This window comes from Ostrea edulis, chromosome 9, assembly GCF_947568905.1.
Source record: "Ostrea edulis chromosome 9, xbOstEdul1.1, whole genome shotgun sequence".
NCBI classification, from domain to species: domain Eukaryota; kingdom Metazoa; phylum Mollusca; class Bivalvia; order Ostreida; family Ostreidae; genus Ostrea; species Ostrea edulis.
The window spans coordinates 56,139,941-56,152,387 of NC_079172.1; the positions used below are offsets into that span (position 1 = coordinate 56,139,941).

The 12,447-nt window shown below is 33.0% G+C and overlaps 1 long non-coding RNA gene across 1 annotated transcript; it reads left to right on the top strand.

The window, feature by feature from the left end:
• Nucleotides 1-2,993: 2,993 nt before the first annotated feature.
• On the top strand, nt 2,994-5,702 carry LOC125658114 (uncharacterized). The gene is made up of 3 exons (XR_007363619.2): nt 2,994-3,674; nt 3,976-4,157; nt 4,990-5,702. It is a non-coding gene; the product is annotated as an uncharacterized LOC125658114 (long non-coding RNA).
• The last annotated feature ends 6,745 nt before the right edge of the window (nt 5,703-12,447 follow it).

Sequence of the window (12,447 nt, forward strand, 5' to 3'; positions counted from 1 at the left end):
CTCATGCAAATGAGTGAGCACATTTTTACTGTATGCTCGAGAATGTCCAATATATAGGATGTTTTCTATTCGTTTTTCACAGGGTAAATAATTCATATTGTTCATTCCAAATATAACTGATTATATTGCATTAGTATACATTTTTTCTAGCATGTTTTCAAAGAAATGAATTTAAACTAATTTCACGTGTTTTGAACTACGTGTAGTAAATTACTTTAATGGAGTATGAACTTTACATCTCCATTCTTAACATTAATTCATCATAAATTATCCACATTTTCGAATATATACTGAATGTCTGATATCAACATTGAAAAACACTAGATATCTATAGATATGATGTTTACCTAGAAATGTAAACCCGAGTCGGTCAAAAACAGTCACCTATCTTCTTAGTCAGGTTAATGTTACATAACCATGATAAGTTTATTGGATTGGCTAGTTGTGCTTTGTGCTCATTTAATTACAAATGAAAATTAGTCATGGGGCTTGGATTATTCTGACCACAAACTATGTCGCAAATCTGCTTTAAATTCATAAGTAATTGCGCAAAAAATTAAAACTAAATACCTAAGCATTTCAACACCTATATAAAAATACTTCATTGACATAGTTGATATGAAAAAGGTCACACCTTTGTTTAGAATTAAGACTAGTACAGTGTGATCATGATTCGCATTTATTCATACTAGCAATTAAATCATCGACAATATAAACAATACTATTTACTTTTTCTTTTTAAACCACTATCTTACTTTCAAGGTATTGTTATCGTAATCATAATGGAATAAATCAGTCGAGACTCGAGTACAGGACGACATTGGTGGTCGAATTCTTTTGAAGTAAGGTGATGAAAAAAACAACAACCAAAAGACAATAAAACAATTTGTATTATTGAACTATTTTGTTTTAAAAGCCAGAAAATGCTTTGGTTTTTAATTCTACATCTGAAATTGTGATCGGCATATGAACGTCATTTATGTACATATTTTAATGAGAAGACGTGCATTTTAACTAATAATATATTAAATTATATAACTAGTGCAGCTCCTTTAGCAAAAACATCAACAGAAATTTAATAATAATTATTCATTTTACATGCAAGAATCATCGACATCGGCATCCCACCAATGTCGTCCTGTACTCGAGTCTCGACTGATTTATTTCATGATTATGATAACAATACCTTGAAAGTAAGATAGTGGTTTAACCCCTTCTCTACCGTACCGGTCAATTTGACCGGTGGCGCGTAAAAACAGGGCAACGCAAAAGGAGTGCCTCTAAATCTTTGAAACTACGGTCATAAGATATATGATCTATATATCATATTTTTGGAAATTTCCTCTATTTTTTGACTAAGTAAAAATCAATAAAGTAAGTAAAGCCATTAAATTTAAAAAAGGCATTTAATATTTTTGAAAAGCATATATTCCCTGCTTTCAGAAGATATAAAAATTATTTTTAATGCCTGGCAAAGTTATAAGAAAATAGCAATTTTTTGCACATGTACGTTTTCTTACGATTTTATTTCTCAATGTTTAAACATATCGGCGTTTTACCTGTATTTATATATGGAAATAGGGAAAAGTAAATACAGCCTGTAAAAGTAGAGGAAATTTCCATTTTGATGGGCCCTTATTCGTGTTATAATTCTCGGTAGTTTTTATATTACAATAAAATGAAATTGGGACATGCTGCGCGGTTTTCTTTAAAATTAGCGACAAAACGTCGTCGCTAAAAGCGATCGACGCGCGTCGCACAATAAAGTGGTGAAAACTATTGTCATCTTTTAGTAAATTCAGTACCTTTTGATACACTAAAACAACATACACATATGTATGAAATAATCAGCCAGGTATTTTCTGCTTTTTTTTTTTAAAGCATAAAACGAATATTGGTATATAACAGTTACACAACCTACATGTAACTTCATAAAACACCTATTGACAATGTTACATCGGCAGAGTAGATTTAAAAAAAAAGATAAATAAAATACTTCAATTTCAGATATAAACGTTATATTTGTTCGGAATGGTAATAATTTTTCCCCTGCCAAACAAATAAAACTAAAAAGAAGTTCGCATATAGCCTATAGGCCTATAGTTTTATTTTTCCGTGATCGGGATCGCGGGCCCCGCGGGGTTTTCTGAAAGTGTTTCCGTTTCAACGAAAACAACAACATAGTTTCACTGTCACAGGGAAGGCTTGCATTTTACATCTTTAAAACGACATGATGTCAGAAGAAGATGCCCTGGAATTCCTGTTGCAGGATGACCCAAACGATTATGCATTCAGTATAAACATGTACATGTAAGTTGATGTAGCCACATAGGCCGACTAGAAAAAAAAATTGCAGATTTGTTATGAAAAATTCACGATTAATCAACGCGATTTGATGCCATAATTTGTCGTTTCATGAAAGAAAATATTTATATTTTATGATATCTAAACCAAGTGAATAACACTCAATTGTTTATTAAGAGCTGACATCATTTAATCTGTCCTGGTCCGGCATCAACCCGTCTGATTAACACCCCCCTTTTTCCAGAATTTTCTCCTTACCTGACTCACGAGTGTAAGAAGTGGGTGGATTTAGTGTACAATGAGAAGGGGGATGGTGTGGTTTTAATCAGACTGGGTGTTCATGGCCGCTGGTAAGAGGGCTATTTTCCAGGATTTTTCCATGTTTATTAAAAATTATCTTTCTATGAAAAGAAAACACAATCTGTTGGGAAAACACATATTACGTCATTGTAATGATAGAATTTATTATCATAATTTGAATTATTTTCTTCATATTGTAACAGAAATATAAACGAAATGTGTGTTTGGGCCGGGGGGGGGGGGGGGGGGTACGTAACATCAAAGTCTGATTATGACAGGCTAATGAAAAATCATATAGATTTCTCTTTTATCCAAATGCATGTATTTTATATACACTGAGTAGCTTATGACCATAAATTACATGCGATCCATACATGCTGGTACTGGTATGCTATGAGTTATGATCTTGCCTAGATTTTCTCTAATTTCGACTAAATCCACACGCCATCAGAGTACCATGCAAGGGGATTTAGACACTGTGTACCATGAAGAACCAGTTCAATTCTACTTTTATATCTGGGGTCACATACTTTCCCTCAGAGTTGCAGTATTTTCGCTGGACCATGTAGGTTTTAACCTGAATTTCTTCAGTATCCCCCCCCCCCCCCCCAATGTATATGCTAGGCATAATGCTGACACCTACATCATGCATATCTTTTTTTTTTTCATTACGCACTCTGCTACACTTGCAATGTATAATAAATTATTCCATTCATTTCTAACACATGTACGTACGCAATCCCCTACCAAATGTCACTTCAAATACAGAACATCTCTATCTTTAAATAAATTTGAGCTGTACTTGAGTGCGAAACTGTCCGTTGCTACCATGAAACTTATATTTTGCTTTTAAAAAACATAAACCAACAATTCTTAATTGTAATTTCTTTTCATCTTTAAAAAGGGTATTGACATCCCATTTAGTGGGAAGTTCCCAGGTATCGTCCGCTAGTGACAGTCTGCTGGCAAATCCAGGCATGTGATGGAAGGGTGCTGATGTGAAGGACACAGGGACACCTGATCCAAGAACTGTGGCATTTCATTCAGAGTGACAACCTGACATTCAGTTGGTATGACTCTTTGAGGTTGAATACAGGGTTAAATCTGTATACATTTGGTTAACAATAAATAATAATAAATAAATCCAGATAATACATTCACAAATGGAATCACGGCATCATGGTACACTGAAATGCGTGTTTTACTGGGTTTTTTTTTTTACTGCATTACTAGGTATCACATACATACAAAAAGAGACAAAAAATGGAAAATCATTATTCTGTTTCTAATTATAAGGTATGACAAGTTTTCTAAATGTTGACAAAAAAGGTATGGTGGCCAATACTCATTTTGTTTGCAATTTCCTTTCAGATATTGGACCCGATTATTCAGAAAACTGCAGATTTTAGGAAGCTGTTTTTGACAGAAGATTTGGTTTTTTCCATCTGTATTGCCACCAACCATTATGCTGAGATGGTCATATCTAGGGGGAAGGATTGTCATTATGCTTCCCAAGGAAGTTCGCATCCTCTCACTGAAGAGGAATTGTACAGGTATTAGTAGTTTTAAAGTACCGATATTGTGACGGTGATTTTCAGTTTAATACGAATAATAAAATGCATAATAAAAAGATTATCTTTACCAAAATTAATCTTGCTGTGCGTCTAACACATTTATTAGATGTGTACTACAATTACCTGTGATAAAATTTCATAAGTAATTAATGCATACTAGTGATTTTCAGAGGGCTTTGGCATTCTCTACCCAGAGTTCCGTGCGCTCCTCGCACTATACCTCTGTCAACGGCTTTTTACAGAAATCTTGTAAAAGTTTCTTTGATCCAACATTTATGTTTTGGACTAAATATTTAGTCATATTATGATATGTTTTTGGTGCAATCAAATTGATGCTTACAGTAAATTGTTTAAAATCGCCGTTTTCTGATCATAAATTTGGAACTACTTCGTAATATGCGTATGAATGTAGAATATACACGTGGTGGAGATTTAAATGTAAACATGGAATCAAAAGTAAGAAAGGCTGTAAAAATACGATTAAACTTGTGAAATAAAAGACAAACAGCTAAATGGTAAATATGCACTTATTAAAGTGTCAGTTGGCTATGAAAAAAGCCTGATTTATCACCTGTTGCCTGAACTTTTAAAGGGAAAAGAAACCGAGAATAATTGTTTATATCATGTGATTATATTGTAACGTGATTCCAAGCGTTGACAGAGGTGTATGTGAAGCTTGCGTAACGCGCCCTCTGGTGAGAGAATGAGGGACTTGGCTATAGAAAACATTTACAGAGCCAATTGAGCATTCAAAAGCTCTGACAATACATTAGTATTTATGGCTAAGTATTAAGAAATTCTTTTTTTCCAGATTTTTGTGCATTATCTTATACATGTTTGCTGTGAAGTTCCAGTCGATAGACAGATATTGGTCAACACATGCCCCTTTCGGAACAACCCAGAACAGTGTATCAGGAATGATGTCTAGAAATAAGTTTTAAGAGGTTGAATATAAGAAATTTTTTGTTAAATATGATGCAAGTACATTTAAATCTAGTGATTGAAAGTAAGTACTTGAGCATTCGTATGCGTTGAACTTACAGAGGAAAAACAGGTAGTACTGTACTTTTTGATAACATTTGATAAGGTGCTGTAACTGCTGTTGCTTAGCAACCAAATATATTTGAATGCAAAAAATTAAATTATTTTAGATTAACAATAAAGATCTTTGTTTTAATGTTGCAATATTTATTCTATTTAGTGGAACATAATGGCAAAACGTCATATTATTAGAAAATGATGGATATGTACAACGTATATAAAGTACAAAGTTTCCATTTTATGACCTTTGACCTTAATTCTCTTCATCATATTTTTTGTTAAAAACCTTTTAAAATGATTAAGATTTATTTAAAGATTATATTTTTAAAATAATGTGACATTTACTAATCATCATTCAATGTAATTGTGTTTAAATTGTGTCAAATGTATGTAGAAAGGCAAATTATGGTCAAAATTGTACTACGAGTGTTGTTACTTACCAACCAAAAATATTTGTTTGTCAATAAAATTGATTAATTTGATTGTGATGCGTTTGTAGTATTTTCAAAGGCACATCTGCTCATACATTTAGAATTTCCTATTTTTGACTCTAATCTTGTGAGAGGGGTCGTAATATATATATTTCAGAGAGAAAAAATTGCAAAAATGTGCACATATATGACCTTTGACCCCGTAGATCTCTTTGAGGTCATGGGATACCTTGACAAACTTTATAAGAAATTATTCCCTGTCCAATTCCTAACAAAATTATATGTCATATGCCTATCCCAAATCGTGATACATGCAGATTTTATTCGATGTAAAAATATTGTCATTTAGTCCTTAAAAACCTCTAAAATGTGCCGGTAGAGAAAGGGTTAAAAAGAAAAAGTAAATATTATTGTTTTTATTGTCGATGATTTAATTGCTAGTATGAATAAATGCGAATCATGATCACACTCTACCAGTCTAATTCAAAACAAAGTTGTGACTCGAATTTCCTCTATTGTGTTTTTAATATCGAAAAGCCATCAGCTATGTCAAGGAAGTATTTTTATATAGGTGTTGAAATGTTTAGGTATTTAGTTTTAATTTTTTGCGCAATTTCTTATGAATTTAAAGCAGATTTGCGACATAGTTTGTGGTCAGAATAATCCAAGCCCCATGACTAATTTTCATTTGTAATTAAATGAGCACAAAGCACAACTAGCCAATCCAATAAACTTATCATAGTTATTTAACACTAACCTGACTAAGAAGATAGGCGACTGTTTTTGACCGACTCAGGTTTACATTTCTAGGTAAACATCATATCTATAGATATATCTAGTGTTTTTCAATGATGATATCAGACATTCAGTATTTGAAAAGAGGATAATTTATGATGAATTAATGTTAAGAATGGAGATGTGGAGTTCATACCCCATTAAAGTAATTTACTTCACGTAGTTCAAAACACGTGAAATTAGTTTAAATTCATTTCTTTGAAAACATGCCAGAAGAAAATTTATACTAATGCAATAATCAATTATCTTTGGAATGAACAATATGAATTATTTACCCTGTGAAAAACGAATAGAAAACATCCTATATATTGGACATTCTCGAGCATACAGTAAAAATGTGCATAATCATTTGCATGAGATTTCTATATGGTAGAGCCTTGATATTTAGAGGTCAAAGGGCAAGTATTATGACATCATTTACTGATCCTTTTAATTCTTTCTGCATTGAATTTGTCAATTCTCCAAAACATCCCAATTTCCCTCATTGTGATACATTTTAATCTGTGATCCATTTCAATCAGTCTGTTGATTTTTTGTTGGATTTGAATTATACATTTTTTTCGAAGAAATCTTTAGAGTAGCATAATATCATGTGAATTTGCAATTTTTGAGCTACGTCTGTTCTATAATAACATCAGGTTGCACTCAAATACAGTGGCAGATGTATACCTTACTGTGGGGTTTGGGGGGAGGTTAACCCATTTAAAAAGAATGATTTAAAATGGTGCATTTTAATGCATTTCTTGTTTTTTCTTCCCTTCATTTGTAGTCACCACATCTTTTATATGTTTGGGTGTGGTAAAACAAAAAAGAAGACCCCCCCCCCCCCCCCCCCATGAAATATGCTGGTGTGACGTGTTGTCAGTATATATTTTTTTTGAATTAAATTAACAGAAAAGCAGTTTTCGAAATTGGTTTAAAACTTAGTACAGACTGGGTTTATGCCCAAACAAGATGACATAGACCTCATCGAATTGGCATAGACCGCAAGATTGAAAAAAATAACACAAATTTAAAACATTTTTATTTACTTCTAAAGTACTTATAAAGCATATTTTCTTTCCATTTCCAAAAAAGTGTTCTCTTTTCCTCATAACGTTTATCAGACGTTGACTTGTGGGATAACTTAATTGCTTTAAACTAAGAAAATTAACATACACGTTTTGTTATATCCCAATTACAATTGTTATAGACCAGTGCCATTTGACTCGGTCTATGATTAATTTCAAACACCAAGAAACGTCCTAAAGATCAGTTATAAAGCAGCATCACACATATCTTTAATATATCAACAAGTAATTTTGAAACAGTGCACTTTCTAATGTTGACTGTCTGGTATCACCCTCATCTTACTGGAGTTTGATAGGCTATATATCAAAATAGCAAAACCGACTGAAACCTCAAGTGAACTTTTCTGATCACCTGTTGTCCGTTGTCTGTCTAAACTTTTTACATTTTCGACTTCTTCTCCAGAACCACTAAGCCAATTTCAACCAAACTTGGCCCAAAGCATCCTTGGGTAAAGGGCTTTCAAGTTTGTTCAAATGACCCTTTCAATGGGGAGATGATCATAAAAATGCAAAAATAGGGTGGGTTCATTTAAAAATCTTCTCGAGAACCACTGGGCCAAAAAAAACCTAAAATTTACATGGAAGCTTCCTGACATATTGCAGACTCAAGTTTGTTCAAATCATGGCCCCCGGGGGTTGAATGGGACCACAGTAGAGGGTCAAAGTTTTACATACAAATATATAGAATAAATCTTTAAGAATCTTCTTCTCAAGAACCACTGAGCTAGAAAAGCAGATATTTACATGAAAGCTTCCTGACATAGTTGCAGATTCAAGTTTGTTCAAATCATGGCCACCGGGGGTTGAATGGGGCACAATAGGGGATCAAAGTTTTACATACAAATACATAGGAAGAAACTGTAAAAATCTTTTTCTCAAGAACAGCAAAGTCATGATTATTCATAGTTATATGTTAGCATCTTCAAGTGAGGAACACAATTGGCAATGGGCAATTTAGTTTTAGATTGGAAAAATGAAGAAATTTGTTTACAAACAGTGATCAGTCTTATTAATATGGAATCATTATCAGGTATTGTAGATTCAAGCTTTTTCAAATCATGACCTCTGATTTCCTTAATTAAATCATTGCCAAAACCATAATATTGTCAATCCCCCAAAAAGTAGACCAGGGGTCATAATGTGAAAGTGCGTTCTTTTTAAACTAGATACAGATATATATTTACAATACGAGGATGTCTTCTAATGTCACTTCTTTTAATAAGACTAATAAAGAAGGTAATTTTGTGACATCATTGCCCAGCTCATACCACGTGGAGGTATCCTCATATGAGCCATAATTTTGAATAAAAATTTAAACCCAAATGAAAAATAAAGTCCTGAAATTTTCTTAGTAAGTAAAAACAAAATATTAACAATTAGAATGAAGCTTTAAAAAATTTCAGTGCTTGATTTAAAAAGTATGATCTAATTTGGAATTAATACAAATAAATGTTATAATAGAAAGCCAAAATGAAGAGGCGAAATAAAATAATATGTGTGGTTTCAGTTACAATCCCTTGAAAGATAGTGTTGGTATGTAGGAATGATATTTAATTTCTTTTTTATTATAGACTTTAGATGGAAGCAGTTTCCTTTTATCGTCACTTCCTTGCATATACCATTTACATATACTTCTCAAAATTGGTAGGGATCACCCTAGTTTTTACAATTCTAAGACATATATATATTTTTAAAAAAAATAAAAATGCAGAACAAAATCAGTGCATTTGCCAAAATCATGTTGTCATATTTCAACCAGGTTACAGTTTTCAAACCCTTCCAAGTTTTTAAATCTTTCTTACTTTTTCAAAAATAAGTAAGGTGATTGCTCAGTATATTCAGACAAACTGAATTTTGCACTATTGTTTATTTAAGCATTTTTTAGTTCTATGTCACTCTCTGTCTAACGTTAGATGGCCTGTTGTAAGTGTTTACAGCTTAGCATTTTAGCAGTATCTATATATTGGCTATGAAAGAACTTTAAGCTTCACCTGAAGGAAAACGGGTCAAAAACCTATATATAGTGGTAAATAAAGTTAACCCCTTCTCATGAAAGAAAATCTTGAAAAAGGTGTGTATTGTATTTGTATATGGTAACGAATTTTGGAAATATTAAACACCAAAAAAAAAAAAAAAAAAAAAAAAAGATAGTTGAGGGTCGGGGGTAAAAATTAGGCACTGTCGGGTAACTGTAACCACACATGTTTTTATTTGGCCTGAACAATAATGAAGAAAACTACACTTAAATTATCTAGTTCAAATCAAACCGCCACCTATTTGCACTTTGTACAACAGACCATACCCTAGTCAGTTCTGGCAAAATATGAAACGGTCATTCTGAAGAGCGACTCCAGTCACCGACGCTCATAATTAATTCTAAATAATTATTTTCCCCATTTTCTCTCTCCCGAATTCTGAAACTACACTTAAATTATCTAGTTCAAATCAAACCGCCACCTATTTGCACCTTGTACAACTTTTACAGACCATACCCTAGTCAGTTCTAACAAAATATTTAAAATTAAAAGCATTTCATTAAAAAATCTTACGCAAGAGAACATAGCCTTAATTGTGTTGATCCTGTTCCTCTTCCTCCTGAAGATATCGCTTGTCAGACCAGGGCTCTTCTTGAAAGTACCACCCCTGTCTAGAATCTGTCCCACGAGAACAGTTCCAACTCTGCTGTCTTCTAGGACCTGCACCAGTTGTAGGACGTTTTCAGCCACCTTCCTAGGTTTTCCGTCAACGCTGATGTCATTTCCACCGAGATGAATGAAAACTCGATCAGGGGAATACTGAAGCAGGTTTTGCAGGCAGGTTAAATTTGATTTGGCTCCTTTGCTGTCATGCCACCAACTCCAAAATATTTTATTCTCGGGTCTGCTTCGGTAGATCTTCCGAGACGCGAGACAAAAGACGATCCAAAGACGGCAGCTTTCATGATGATATTAAACAACTGGACGTCGATACCGTGACTTTTGTACATACTCGTGAAGTCAGTCCTATCATATTATTGGCTGACTGCAAAGAGTGAGATTCACTCAAAGTACTGCTCATTTTTACGTAGTTCCTTGTCATGAATTTGATATAAGAAAATGTAATTTTATGATATTAAAAATGATTCAAATAAATGTTCCTAATTAGAACCAGAATCATGAAAATATTTCAACCTTTAAAGTCATAATTGATATATACATTGTGCTGAAATTATGTACCTTTCAAACCATTTACAACATTACAAATTACAAAGTCACGGTCAATATGACCATGGGCAAAAAGTTACAAAAAGAAATTTTATGAAAGTAGGACAAAATGTCATAGGACAAGAAGTCACAATTTATAAGAAAATGAAAATCTATTGATTTTTGATAGTGATATTGATAGTGATAGTGATATTTGAAAACATATCTGTTTTATTTATATTTTCTATGAGATTTTGATAATAATCATAGATTAAATTGTTATTCCTTTTATCATATTTATTGTACAATATCATTTTTATTTTTAAAAAGAGAGATTTCTTATGTAGATAAACTAAAAATAAGCTTGATGATCATTTGGTTTAGTATACTACATATTAATGATTGTCAAAACAAAATCTGATGACAGAATTATGGTTGGTTTCCTTTCACTCCAGAAGAAAAAAAAGCCGCCAGACGTTAGTTTTGTTGTCTTATGGTTTTTATTGGGAATAAAAAGGATGGCACGATCCCTCATGCCTGCTGGTTTCTACACACGACCCTGCTATATGTACATGTATATAGAGTCTAGTTGGTTAAATTTTAACACAAAAAGAATTATCTCGTAATAGGAAAGTCTTCCACTTTTGTACAAAAACACCCAAAATAAACCTCCAAGTTGTATACAGTAGATGTGTGGTTGTTCGCATATCGGAGATAATTTGAATTCAGATAATCAGAAAATATATTTGAAATAAAAGAGGGTGAGAGAAGAAACATACTATTCAAAATAAATAAATGAATAATAAAACAATGTTGAATATGTGCCTACGTATTGTTCGTAAATTGGGCGAGTGGTATTTGTACTTATGATTACGAAGGTTGGTCACGGTAGAATAACCTGATGTTATTTTATTTACAGGTAATTGTTTACACCTGCACGTTAATCCAAGTTTAAGGCGTCTAGCTGTTCCTTGTTCACACCTGTTATCATGTGATTAAAATATAAAAGATGACTTAGGAATTGTTATGGAGATAACACTATTGTAAATATGCTTTGAATAAAAAGCCATTGTTTTCAAGTTGTTTATTCGTTATTAGATATCTTAGACATAATTCAGAAATCTTATGCATTAAAATATCAATTTTGGAGTTGGATAATACAAGTTAATTTGTATCTTTCAAGTTATGATGTGCATACGAAACAGAAAACTGAGAAGGGGGTTTAAAGACCACACATGCGCAGAAGCCGGTGATTCGAGTAGTTCTTTTTCCTATATATTCTATTAAGAGCGACCCTGGTCACCAGCGACAGCCACCACGGTCGCTGGTGCTCAGGGTCGCTCTTAATATAGCGGTAGCCCTACTGTTCGACGCTCGCATAATTCGACCCATAGGTAATTGTAAACATTTTATATGGTTGTAATCAGCAATTCTTGTGAAGTATGGTGATGAAAAAAACCCACCAAAAGACAATAAAACAATACAGAACTTTTGGGATATGCCGGAACGATCGATTATATTACTATGGATTTAAAACCAGTAGGGCACCGCTTCTAGTTAAATACCACACATGCGCAGAAGCCGGTGATCCGAGTCGTTCTTTTCCCTATATATTCTATTAAGAGCGACCCTGGTCACCAGCGACAGCTATTCTCTTTAGATTTACGCAATAGACAAGTTGTTTTCACACATTTAACAGTAATACTCAAAACTGTCACAAAGAAATCAACACTTACTTGCTTTTAATCCA